The following is a 12,507-nucleotide window of genomic DNA, read 5'->3' as shown; positions in this document are numbered from 1 at the left end:
TTTGCTGCTGCACCGCATGTTAATTTTCACCTCTTTCGAGCAGGTCTGAGTTTCCACAAGCTAAGTCCTGAAATTTGTTATGGCTTTTTAACATCAGTCAGGACACAGTAAAATCGTTGACAATCAAGATTTGCATTTCAAAATTATTGTCACGTTCATTTCAGTACAGTTTACTTCACTTTGTCACACTAAGTTATCCGTGCAGAGAGAGAGAGAGAGAGAGAGAGAGAGAGAGAGAGAGATTTAGTGCTCGGAATTTTACTTAGATTGCATACGTATCATTACAAAGCATTTTAATATTAGCATTTCTGGTCATTTATTTTTCAATATTCGGTTTGTAATTTTACAGAGAATTTTTATTCTGTTACTTTTGTGTGTTGGGACTGAAGGACAAGCACTGTGACGTCACGCATTTTATCACTGCCCACTGCACTGCAAAATACAGAATTTCACAGGATAGCTTACTTAGCACACCGTTTTCTAAATTTTTTTGATAAAAGTTCATTGCTGTACAGTTATACAGTTTCAGACTCTTTATCAGGTATCGTCCACGTAAGCACATCACTTGGACTGTTGAGGTTCAAGGTCACACACACACACACACACACACACACACACACACACACACACACGCGCGCGCGCGCGCGCGCGCGCACGCACGCAACGCATGCACGCGCGCGCGCGCGCGCATAAGATAGGAAGCCAATTTAAATAAAAAGAAAGATACTATCCATTGGATTCAACTGGACTTTCAAGACAATTTCTGCTTCCGAGAAAATTTAAATGTCATCGACAAACCTCGACATTTTTTTATATTTCTGTTGTTATAAGAAGTAAATTATAAAAATGTACAACAGGTTTAAAACGCTGAGTAACAGGTCTTTAATTATATAAGAAGTAAATGAAAAATGATACTCTTTTACGAAAAATTTGCATCTACATTCTACAGGTCACTGTATTATTATACTGACGAGAAGAACGCGGCAAGTGCCACAACCACATTGCCCAGAAACTTCGCTCAGTGGAAGAGTGTCAAAGTATGTGAAAACGTGTCTACGCCTCTCCGCAGATATTCGACTGTTTCTGCGAAAATGAAGGGTCAAAGTTTTCGTTCGAGGTAGTTCACGTGACTTTTAGAGTTGAAACAGTTCAACCGAAGCGATGCCGCTGTGGCTAGGGTTGCGGCTTTACACTTTCGCACCCCCATGTTCGACATCCGATTATTTTCAGTTTTGTTTATTTAGGAGATTACTAGAAAATGTTTTCCAATGTATATTGAAATAACGTTCACCTTATTCGTCTACTAACTTTAAATTTGTTTTCGGTGGAATTCCTGTAGTGTATCGTGATTCATAATCAACTGCAAGCGCGAGATTTCGGCAAAGTGATATGTTATGCGTGGTTTGCCGCGAAATTGTTGCTAACTCGTGAAATCTTCAGCAATGTTAATAGAGTTTCTTTGCCGGATGAGAATTGTGGGAACAAATGCCGCTGTGAAAAACCCGCATTGGCAAGATACTCTTTGTGTTCTGTGCTTGGGATTGCAATGTTTCGCATGTTTCGCATGTTTCTACGATCGGTATCATCCAAGGGAAGGCTCCAATTATTCCTGAAGAATAAGCATAACAAAAAAATGTAAGAAATGAGAACTGATACAAAAGTGAAATACAAGAATATGAGAATTTAAAAAGACTGTAGCATCTGAAAATACCATAACCACACATAATATATAACGTATGGAACTTACTGTGAAACCCAGATGTAATTTTACAGTTGTAACCTCCCCACAGATAAAAAAATATATATATGTATAGCATTCACATTCAGCGTAACCTCTCAATATATAAATTCCGTAATCTACAAATAATACAATGTGACTAATCTCCTAATAAAAAATGTGACTCACATATAACCTTTCAATAATTAACTGACTGTGAATCTAAACTGGTAAATTTCGACGTCAGCAGTGCTTCGTCATGGCCTTGAAAGATCATACTGAATAAATTGAAAATTCTTACCTCAATAAGGTCGCCGGATAACGCATATATATATCTGCTCCTATAAGAAATTTTTCTGGCACAGCCCAGTGCAATGCCGGCCGTTAGATTTGTCACGTGTAAAAAGAAACAACTGGTTTTTCTTTACAATACTCGGGATGACCATGGATTAGAGAAATTAGTAAATCCTTTAAATTGAGATGAATGATTGTCAAAAGTTAATTTTTATAAGAAAGATTATTACTAAGAGATTTTTTAAAAACATTTAGATGGGACTTGATATGACAACAGTACACATGCGCGAGGCTGCTTTTACGTCATACTACATCGCTCAGGCACCGCCATTGCTCCCCACGACCGGCCCAACCAACTCTATACACCAGACTCCTAGCTACTACTTACTCCTACTGACACACAGTTCCTACTGGAGCCAACACTGCTATCTGGTCTCAGATTCTCTTATAGCTTACATATCGCAGGCAGCGCGTGAGCAATCCATCGAAATTACATCTGCTCGAGTGCGCTAGCAACAAATTCCTTACGCGCGGGATTAGCCGAGCGGTCCAGGGCGCTGCAGCCATGGACTGTGCGGCTGGTCCCGGCGGAGGTCCTCCCTCGGCCATGGGTGTGTGTGTGTGTGTGTGTGTGTGTGTGTGTGTGTGTTTGTCCTTAGGATAATTTAGGTTAAGTAGTGTGTAAGCTTAGGGACTGATGACCTTAGCAGTTAAGTCGCATAAGATTTCACACACATTTGATTTTTTTTTAAACAAATTCCTTAGTCATGGACCTCTTACACAGTTAATATAATGACCTCGTTTCCCCTAACTTGATAAGAACCTTCTACGGATACATAAATGAACAAAATACGATAGAATGAATAAATAAAAAACAGTAATCGGGCTTCGAACACGGGACGCAAAAGTGAGAGTGGTTAAAACACTGGCCATTATGCCGCTAGTTGGACAGAGCTTATCGCGTGCTAAAATACTTTTAAATTACGTCGAAAACTTTGACGGCCGTTTTCTCAGAAACGGTTGAGTATCTAAGGTTGAGCTGAGACAGGAGTTAGTTTGTTTCGTCTGCCCTCCCACTGAGCGAAGTTTTTCGAAATCGTTTTATGGCACTTGCCGTGATCTCCTCGTAAATGGAAAAAAATAAAAAAAATATTTATTCGACAAAAACCAGTAGGAGGTATTCGATAATTTACTAGAGAAACTAGTTTGCGCCAGGTGAAAGCAGAATGGAAGAGACCGAAGAAAAGCGAGAGAATGTGAACCGGCATGCGATGGAATTTGCGGACGTAGGAGTGCGTGAAACGGCACCGCAGCACGACTCCCATCAACGGAAGTCGGTCCGTCACGCAGCACGGAGCCTTGCGAGGAGGTCGCTCGCGTTTGAGGGGGAGTGGGGGGGGGGGGGGAGGGGAGGAGGGGGAGAGACGGCAAAAAGCCGGACGGCGGCGGCGGCGGCGGCGAGAGTAAAGGCCTCGCCGCAAGAAGGCAGCTCGCCACAACACAGCAGCAGTAGCAGCAGGAGCAGGAGCAGCGGAGGAGCCGGAACCGGTTGCGCGGCCAGCGAATGCCGATGACCCGGGATGGGCAGGCGCACCTGGCCATTCATCCCACCGGCCACGCATTCCTGCAGCACCGTACGCCGCGCGTAGTCTGCATTCGCCGCGCAGCCTCCCGGCCGGGCAAGAGCACGTCGTGCCGGGAATACCAAATTCTCGGGCATTCGGGACTCGACTCAGAGAGACGAGACGTGATTTACGTGACTGGTGGTGATGACAGGTTCCAGAATGAATCTTTCACTCTGCAGTGTTGTGGGCGACTGATTTGAAACTCGAAGGCAGGTGAAAACGGTGTGTCGGTCCTGCGCGCGGGTAAAGGGTTTTAAAGCTGGATAGCTCAGTCGGTAGGTAAAAACACCTTGCACAGGGAATTAAAGTTCAGAGAGAAGAAATCAAAGCTGATGACACTGTAATTCTGACAGAGACGACAGTGGACTTAAAAGAGCTGTTGAACAAAATGGATGGGTGGGAAAGAGATTATCAGATAAATATCGTAAAAGGTGAAACACGAATAATGGAAAGTAGTCGAACAGGCGATTCCGGGAGAATTAGATTGAGAAATAAGGCACTAAAAATTTATGAGTTCTGTTATTTCGACAGCGAGGTACCTGACGATGGCAGAAGTAGAGAGAACATAAAATGCAGATCGGTAACAGCAGCAAAAGCATTTATGAAAAAGAGAAATTTCAATGAAATGAAAACCCTTGGTTGCTTACAGGCGTTGACATAGTCAACGGGGACAGACGAAAATTTGTGCCCCGACCGGGACTCGAACCCGGAATCTCCTGCTTACATGGCAGACGCTCTATCCATCTGAGCCACCGAGGACACAGAGGATAGTGCGACTGCAGGGATTTATCTCTGGCACGCCTCCCGCGAAACCCACATTCTCAACGTAGTGCCCCGCCTATTATACTCATTACTCGCGGCACGTTGCCGATTCCCGTAAGAGTTCGGGCACTGTTTCCATATTATATATATACACTGAGACGGTATCTGTTCTTTCGTACATGTGGCCTATCCTCTGTGTCCTCGGTGGCTCAGATAGATAGAGCGTCTGCCACGTACGCAGGAGATCCCGGGTTCGAGTCCCGGTCGGGGCACACATTTTCATCTGTCCCCGTTCACGTACGTCAACGCCTGTAAGCAGCTAAGGGTTTTCATTTCATTGTCATTTCATTCTAACGAGCTGCATGGTCACTGATGGTATCTGTTCGGTCCGAAAGAACAGATACCACCTCAGTACATATAAAGAGAAATTTGATAAATCGAATATAAATATTTTCTCAAGAAATTTGTACGATGTGCAGTCTTGCACGGAAGTGATACATGGGCGATATGAAGTCCAGACGAGAAGACAATTGAATCTTGGTGAAATGCGTGTATTTCAATTTGATTGGGTAGATCGAATAACTAACGAGGAGTACTGGATCGAATTGCGAAAAAAGAAATTTGTGGTACATGTTGCATAAAGGAAGGTATAGATTGAGAGGGCAGATCTTGAGTCATAGGCGAATTATCTGTATGGTAATGGAAGGATGTGAGGGGAGGTAAAAATAAGAGGGAGACCAAGTTCGGTAGTTTTGCTGAGACGAAGAGACTGGCGCTGGACACAACAACGTGTCAGTGTTAGGACTGAAGACCATAACACAAGGTTTACCTGTTCGAGTTCCGGTCCGGTACACAAGTTTTAAAGCGTCAGTGAGTTTCAACTGATTACAGATTTGCAGATGAGATGTTAATAAAACTCTCATCGAATTTTAACACACTTATGAAGAGACAGAGCACCGAGATTTACGGGTTCTGCAGTGAAGCCACAGCTTCGAGCAACCTCGATTTCGTTTGTGGTGGTGTGTGAATCGTCTGAGGGGGGGGAATTCCTAGCGCAGACACGGAGAAACGAGTTTCGCCACGTGCCTGTGCTCATTCGAAGCCGTAGACTAGCGCGGGGAAAACCGGTGGGGTCTGACTACAAGCTGAGACGGAAACACACGGCAAATACTCATATCAACGAAGGATAGTGCCTTCTTCAGTTACCCAGTAGAGAAATGTTTCTGAAAAATTTATCGCTGGGTTTCTCGCCTCTAAGTGTGCCCTCCAGACGTTAGCAAGGAGTTACGTAGAATGGAAGAAATCACGTCTCAGGTTGACGACATCGTCATACAAGACAAGAATTTACGGAAACCACGAGTATTTGAACTTCGCTCGTCCAGAACCCGAATCCAGTGTCCCAATCACTGCGACAACTCGCTCGATAAAAAAGCAAGAGGTCTTCAGACGTCGGTCTCAGCAAATGTAGTCAGGGGGAAGAGCCGTCGTGCTCTCGGCAGAGCCGCCCACAGCCAGTGTTCCCGCGTGCCTGTGCAAAACGCGCCGACGTCAAGTGCAAACTGTGCCGCACTTAATACTAGGAAGTAAGTGCACACGAAATTAACTCTGTTTTCTCATGCTAACTGTTGTTGCATTCCGTCCAGTCTGCAATCATTATGGAAATTATGGATCATTAAGTACTAGCGGAGAAACCCGGCGATGTCCAGGAATTTATTTATAGCTGTAAGACCACGTCCTTACCACGCTGAGTCTGGCCTTGCGTTGATGTTTATGACGTCATATCTCCTGACCTATGCGTTGAACAATGATATATTACTGTAGCTGCATTCAGCGTCTTATGTGGATACTGTCTACGAAATTTATTGCGAACAGATTTAGATGCAAAGTAATAAACATCATTCATGATGCGGCAGTTTTTCACACATTTCATTGTTTATGATGTCACATCTCCTCCACTGTGTTTCATGCCATAATTTAATTTTACACTACATTCAGTTGTATATATGTATACAGTTTTGTGTCACGAATACAGTTAGTAGTAAAGAAGTAATAAACAATTACGTCATGCCTCGTACGGTATTTTTATTGCATGAACAACGGAAAAGTTTGTAAGCGACAAACATTTTGGCTTTCATCATTTTGAGAAACTGTCAGTGCAAAGGTTTGAAATAATGTGTGGAGTTTGTTGCAGGTAAAGTGAACTTATTTTCAAATAATGTATGAGCAAACTCTGAGAATTCACGTGTAGCAGGCTACCCTTCATTTTCACCCCAGCTCCTTTAATAGGGAGGTGGTTCTTACCTTCCATAGTGATTATCTCCTGACAGAAAGGTACACGTGTACCAAGTTAAGTTGAAATCGGTGCAGTGGTTTAGGAGTAGATACACACACACACACACACACACACACACACACACACACACACACACACACTTTTCATAATGTGTATGGATTTTGTCATCTGTAAAGTCTTCTCTGTGTGATTCATTACTGTTATGCTATCGGAAATGTGCATAAAATTTAAACAACAACTAGGCTGACATATCCGAAAGTCCATCATTAATTTTTTGTGAATCAGGTAGTTCAAGCATTGGGGTCTCTGTGCCCAACACAATTCATTTTTGCAGTAATTCAAATTCATCTTTTGAAATCATTTTGCCACTTCTGTAAATGATTTCATTGCTATTTAAACTAAAATAAATATGTATGAGGTAAGGTTAACCATAAAGTCATTGAAGATGATGAAATTTTCACTTACGAACAGGTATTTTTCGCGTATCGTCTCTTCTGTGTTAAATATGGAAATGTTTCGGATCATTCGACGTAACTACTACGAGGTGCATTCAGGTTCTAAGGCCTCCGATATTTTTTTCTCCGGACTGGAAAGAGATAGTAACATGTGCATTGTTTTAAAATGAGACCGCGTTCATTGTCAATACGTCCAAGAGATGGCAGCACCGTACGGCAGATGGAATTTTACCGCCAGCGGCGAGAATGAGAACTGTTTCAAATACTTAAAATGGTGACGTCTTTCTTACTTGAACAGCGTGCAATCATTCGTTTTCTGAATTTGCGTGGTGTGAAACCAATTGAAATTCATCGACAGTTGAAGGAGACATGTGGTGATGGAGTTATGGATGTGTCGAAAGTGCGTTCGTGGGTGCGACAGTTTAATGAGTTTAATGAAGGCAGAACATCGTGTGACAACAAACCGAAACAACCTCGGGCTCGCACAAGCCGGTCTGACGACATGTTCGAGAAAGTGGAGAGAATTGTTTTGGGGGAACGCCGAATGACTGTTGAACAGATCGCCTCCAGAGTTGGCATTTCCGTGGGTTCTGTGCACACAATCCTGCATGACAACCTGAAAATGCGAAAAGTGTCATCCAGGTGGGTGCCACGAATGCTGACGGACGACCACATGGCTGCCCGTGTGGTATGTTGCCGAGCAATGTTGACGCGCAACGACAGCATGAATGGGACTTTCTTTTCGTCGGTTGTGACAGTGGATGAGACGTGGATGCCATTTTTCAATCCAGAAACAAAGCGCCAGTCAGCTCAATGGAAGCACACAGATTCACCGCCACCAAAAAAATTTCGGGTAACCGCCAGTGCTGAAAAAATGATGGTGTCCATGTTCTGGGACAGCGAGGGCGTTCCAAAGGGCACTACGGTAACAGGTGCATCCTACGAAAATGTTTTGAAGAACAAATTCCTTCCTGCACTGCAACAAAAACGTCCGGGAAGGGCTGCGCGTGTGCTGTTTCACCAAGACAACGCACCCGCACATCGAGCTAACGTTACGCAACAGTTTCTTCGTGATAACAACTTTGAAGTGATTCCTCATGCTCCCCACTCACCTGACCTGGCTCCTAGTGACTTTTGGCGTTTTCCAACAATGAAAGACACTCTCCGTGGCCGCACATTCACCAGCCGTGCTGCTATTGCCTCAGCGATTTTCCAGTGGTCAAAACAGACTCCTAAAGAAGCCTTCGCCGCTGCCATGGAATCATGGCGTCAGCGTTGTGAAAAATGTGTACGTCTGCAGGTCGATTACGTCGAGAAGTAACGCCAGTTTCATCGATTTCGGGTGAGTAGTTAATTAGAAAAAAAATCGGCCTTAGAACTTGAATGCACCTCGTACAACGAGTTGGGAAGGCAGATGGTTTATTGGGGGAAGTTTAGAAAATTGCTCCGTAGCAATTGCACAGTAGGAACATGTACAGTACTTCCAAGATCACTAATATTGGCACGGGACGTACACAAAACTTTTCCCGTTGAATGTCGATAGATTTCGTCCAATCCGGGGGGGGGGGGGGGGGGGGGGGGATCTAAGATGACTGCGACCACTCACTCATAGGAGTTCGCAGCTTTTTTGGTTGGTGATAAAGTATTCTGAGAGTCACAGATGGTCTACCTTATTTATAACGCTGTACGAGTGCACCAGTCGTTCCTTCCGTATTTTCCAATTTCCTATGATTTAAACAACAGGAAACAGCGCCTTCTCGATGGAATTAATTGCGGTAGGTAACAGTATTTTTTTCGTGCCTCACATGGTTCAGTGGACGTCGATAGCCTAACAGGTGACGCGTAGTAAATTTACGAACTGTAACAGTAGCATTCTCAAATTAAATTCGATCAGTTTCCAGTGAAGGAGAAATACTTCAAACGTGTCCTGAAGAATTTCTGAAACAGTCACATATTCCCACAGTGGAAATAGATAGGAGCTAAAACCATGTCTTGTAGGCGTCTTTGTAATACTTTAAGAAGGTGATATCGCAGCAAGGAACAAAACCAGATTAAGAAGGAAGCAATGAATAAGCTATTAAAGTATTTAACGAGTGGCGATCAAGAGCAGCTGGAAGGTCGCCGAGGAGGACTCGGTAATGAGCGGCAGCTGCGCTAAACTCGTGGATAATTAATCGCGCCGCCGGAGCCCCGCATTGTCCTCGCGGGCTCGCCGAACAATGAACTCCGCCGTCGGCCAATACCCAACCCACCCCGCTCCGCCCCACACCCTCGAGGTCCCCGCCGGAAGGGCTTCAGCTGGACGGTTTCAGCACCAGATCGATCGCTCTGAACCTGCTTCCGTCAAAACCCTGCACCCCACGCACGCAGAGCCTCGCTTTAATCGACCAATTCTTGTTTCATCCTTTTGATAGCCTGTACCTCCCGACAGACGTCAGAAGCATTTTCGCTGGTTTTTCAGCAGATATTTGCAAATTCGTTTTTCAATGTGTAGCTGGAGTCAGCTCAAACAAATACTGTTCATCACGTCTTTCACTCGAGACCCAGTGTCGACGGAAAGCGTCGGTATGTTTCTACATCTATATCTACATTAATACTCCGCAAGCCAACCAACGGTGTGTGGCGGAGGGCACTTTACGTGCCACTGTCATTACCTCCCTTTCCTGTTCCAGTCGCGTATGGTTCGCGGGAAGAACGACTGGCGGAAAGCCTCCGTGCGCGCGCGAATCTCTCTAATTTTACATTCGTCATCTCCTCGGGAGGTATAAGTAGGGGAAAGCAATATACTCGATACCTCATCCAGAAACGCACCCTCTCGAAACCTGGACAGCAAGCTACACCGCGATGCAGAGCGCCTCTCTTGCAGAGTCTGCCACTTGAGTTTGCTAAACACCTCCATAACGGTATCACGGTTACCAAATAACACTGTGACGCAAAGCGCCGCTCTTCTTTGGATCTTCTCTATCTCCTCCGTCAACCCGACCTGGTACGGATCCCACACTGATGAGCAATGCTCAAGTATAGGTCGAACGAGTGTTTTGTAAGCCACCTCCTTTGTTGATGGACTACATTTTCTAAGGACTCTCCCAATGAATCTCAACCTGGTACCCGCCTTACCAACAATTAATTTTATATGATCATTCCACTTCAAATCGTTCCGCACGCATACTCCCAGATTTTTACAGAAGTAACTGCTACCAGCGTTTGTTCCGCTATCATATAGTCATACAGTAAAGGATCCTTCTTTCTATGTATTCGCAATACATTACATTTGTCTATGTTAAGGGTCAGTTGCCGCTCCCTGCACCAAGTGCCTATCCGCTGCAGATTTTCCTGCATACTACAGCATCATCCGCGAAAAGCCGCATGGAACTTCCGAGACTATCTACTAGGTCATTGTTTAACGTTACAAACAACATAATTTTTAAAGAGTAACTTTACTTCTTCAACACTCGATAGAGCGGTCCCAAATTAGACTAGTGCGGCATTAACTTCATCGGTATGTATTAACTGAACAGTAAAAAAAAACACGAGAACAATTCAGTAGCAGGGAGCAGGGCAGACTGCCCTAGCCACGCTACAACCATCCACCAGCGCTACTCAGTCGCCGCTGGAGTACTGGCTATTCTTCGTCTTTCACTGCCGCTGTCAGTACATATCAATGAAGTGAATGTATGGCGAAACGTGCAGCTAGGCTGCGAGCGTTTCACAAGAACACTGTTCGACTTCGACGAGCAGCTTCGTATTCCGCCTTAGAGCACTGGGAAGCTCACTGAGTAAACTGGGAGGTTCAGTAACAAAAACACAGGATAGAGTGTAGGTCTTAGAGGGCTAAGAGATCAGAAGCTGGCGACGCAGTAGCGAAGACTGGTTAAAGGCGTGGATTTAATGAACAAAATGTGATATAATGAATACTGGTGCGTTGTCACGGCATCGTAGATTCGTCTCTCACCAGATGAGTCCCATGCGATGAATACAATGGTACAGGCTCATCTCTGTTCAGTTTCGTTTACTTTGGTTACTACAAAATCCAGCTCTCTCCCTCCTCTGCATCTGCCTCTTCAAGACCAACAGTACTGTGTCTTCATACTAATCTGTGAGCAAAGCAGCTGCCTGGTACATGGATTAATAATGCTAAACACAAACCAATTATTTGCACATTAAGAATGACATTGGCAACATTTGCTTCGGTGTTTTTGTTTTGTTTTAGTGCACGACTGAGGTCATAAGCCCCGAGACATAACCTTAGAAAACTAATAATTAAAAGAGGTTAAAAGCGACTGCACGTTAAGCCCAATCGACGGAAGGAAAAACAGCTAAAAACAAGGACTTCCCCTTTAGAAAGGTCCATAAAACACCATGCCCCTTAGAGACTGTGGAGGTCCTGAACCAAAGATTAAATGTCCGTCGCCACATTGTTACGACGCATAAAAAGTAAGAAGCCGACGACAACTCGCGCGTCGTTCGCTAAAACGGCCGATAACTCAGATGGCAGACACACACTGGAACGTAAACGGGTAAAAAAAAAAAGGGCATTCGCTCAGGAAACAGCGAACCGTCAAAGGTTGATGACAATGAGCACAAAGTGGTGGGGGCTCACCACTCAACAAACGGCGATGGCGTGCAGACAGTGCCCAATACGCAACGTAGCGAAAATGATCATCCTCGCGACCCGAGGACCGACAGGGTCGGCCGAGCCGCTGGGAGAGGTCTAATACCAAGGAACTTGTTTCCGTGTACATTTGATTCATTAGTTACTTTTTTAGTTTGTACAGGTTTTACATGCAACGCAGTTTCCAAAGTGCGATACCTCCCTAGCCCTTTATTTATTTTTATATAAAATGAAATAAAGAAAGGACTCCGTTCTCTATTAGTAGTTTCATCTACGCCAGATAATCCCTTAGTGCAATCCTATTGAGTATCCACCCTTTCGCCAGCAGACGTGCAGGTAGCCTCGCAGACATGTAAGCGAACCGTACCGTCAATTCAGTGAGAGAATGTCACGCATCCATCTGGGAAACTGCTGCTCACGTGGGACAAAGTGTTTCGGCAGTGCAACGGTGTGAGCAGAATGGTTCACGGAAGGCCGTAGAACACGACGAGATGGGTCAGGTCCCACCACCCAGACCACCCCCATGAGAAGATCGAACCTCATCCGAATGATCTTGCAAGACAGATCTGCGCTTTGGAACCAGATGAACGCAGCATGTGTAGCTATACAACAGAACGCCTTTCGCGCCTTATATGCGTCGATGCCATCAAAGGGTTCAAATGGCTCTGAGCACTATAGGACTTAACTGCTGAGGTCATCAGTCCCCTAAATTTAGAACTACTTAAACCTAACTAACCTAAGGACAGCAC

At 44.7% G+C, this 12,507-nt stretch overlaps 1 protein-coding gene and 1 non-coding gene across 2 annotated transcripts in view; both read right to left on the bottom strand.

Annotated features, from left to right (window-relative positions):
* LOC126176526 (protein alan shepard) overlaps positions 1–12,507 on the bottom strand; it is a 397,767-nt gene that overhangs the window by 190,254 nt on the left and 195,006 nt on the right. The window lies entirely within an intron of this gene.
* Trnat-ugu (transfer RNA threonine (anticodon UGU)) lies at positions 4,322–4,395 on the bottom strand. Its single transcript has one exon. It is a non-coding gene; the product is annotated as a tRNA-Thr (tRNA).

The sequence above is a fragment of the Schistocerca cancellata genome, chromosome 3 (genome assembly GCF_023864275.1).
Source record: "Schistocerca cancellata isolate TAMUIC-IGC-003103 chromosome 3, iqSchCanc2.1, whole genome shotgun sequence".
In the NCBI taxonomy this organism is placed as follows: domain Eukaryota; kingdom Metazoa; phylum Arthropoda; class Insecta; order Orthoptera; family Acrididae; genus Schistocerca; species Schistocerca cancellata.
Note: the sequence above shows the minus strand (reverse complement) of the source record. Positions and strands in the feature narration are given on the sequence as shown.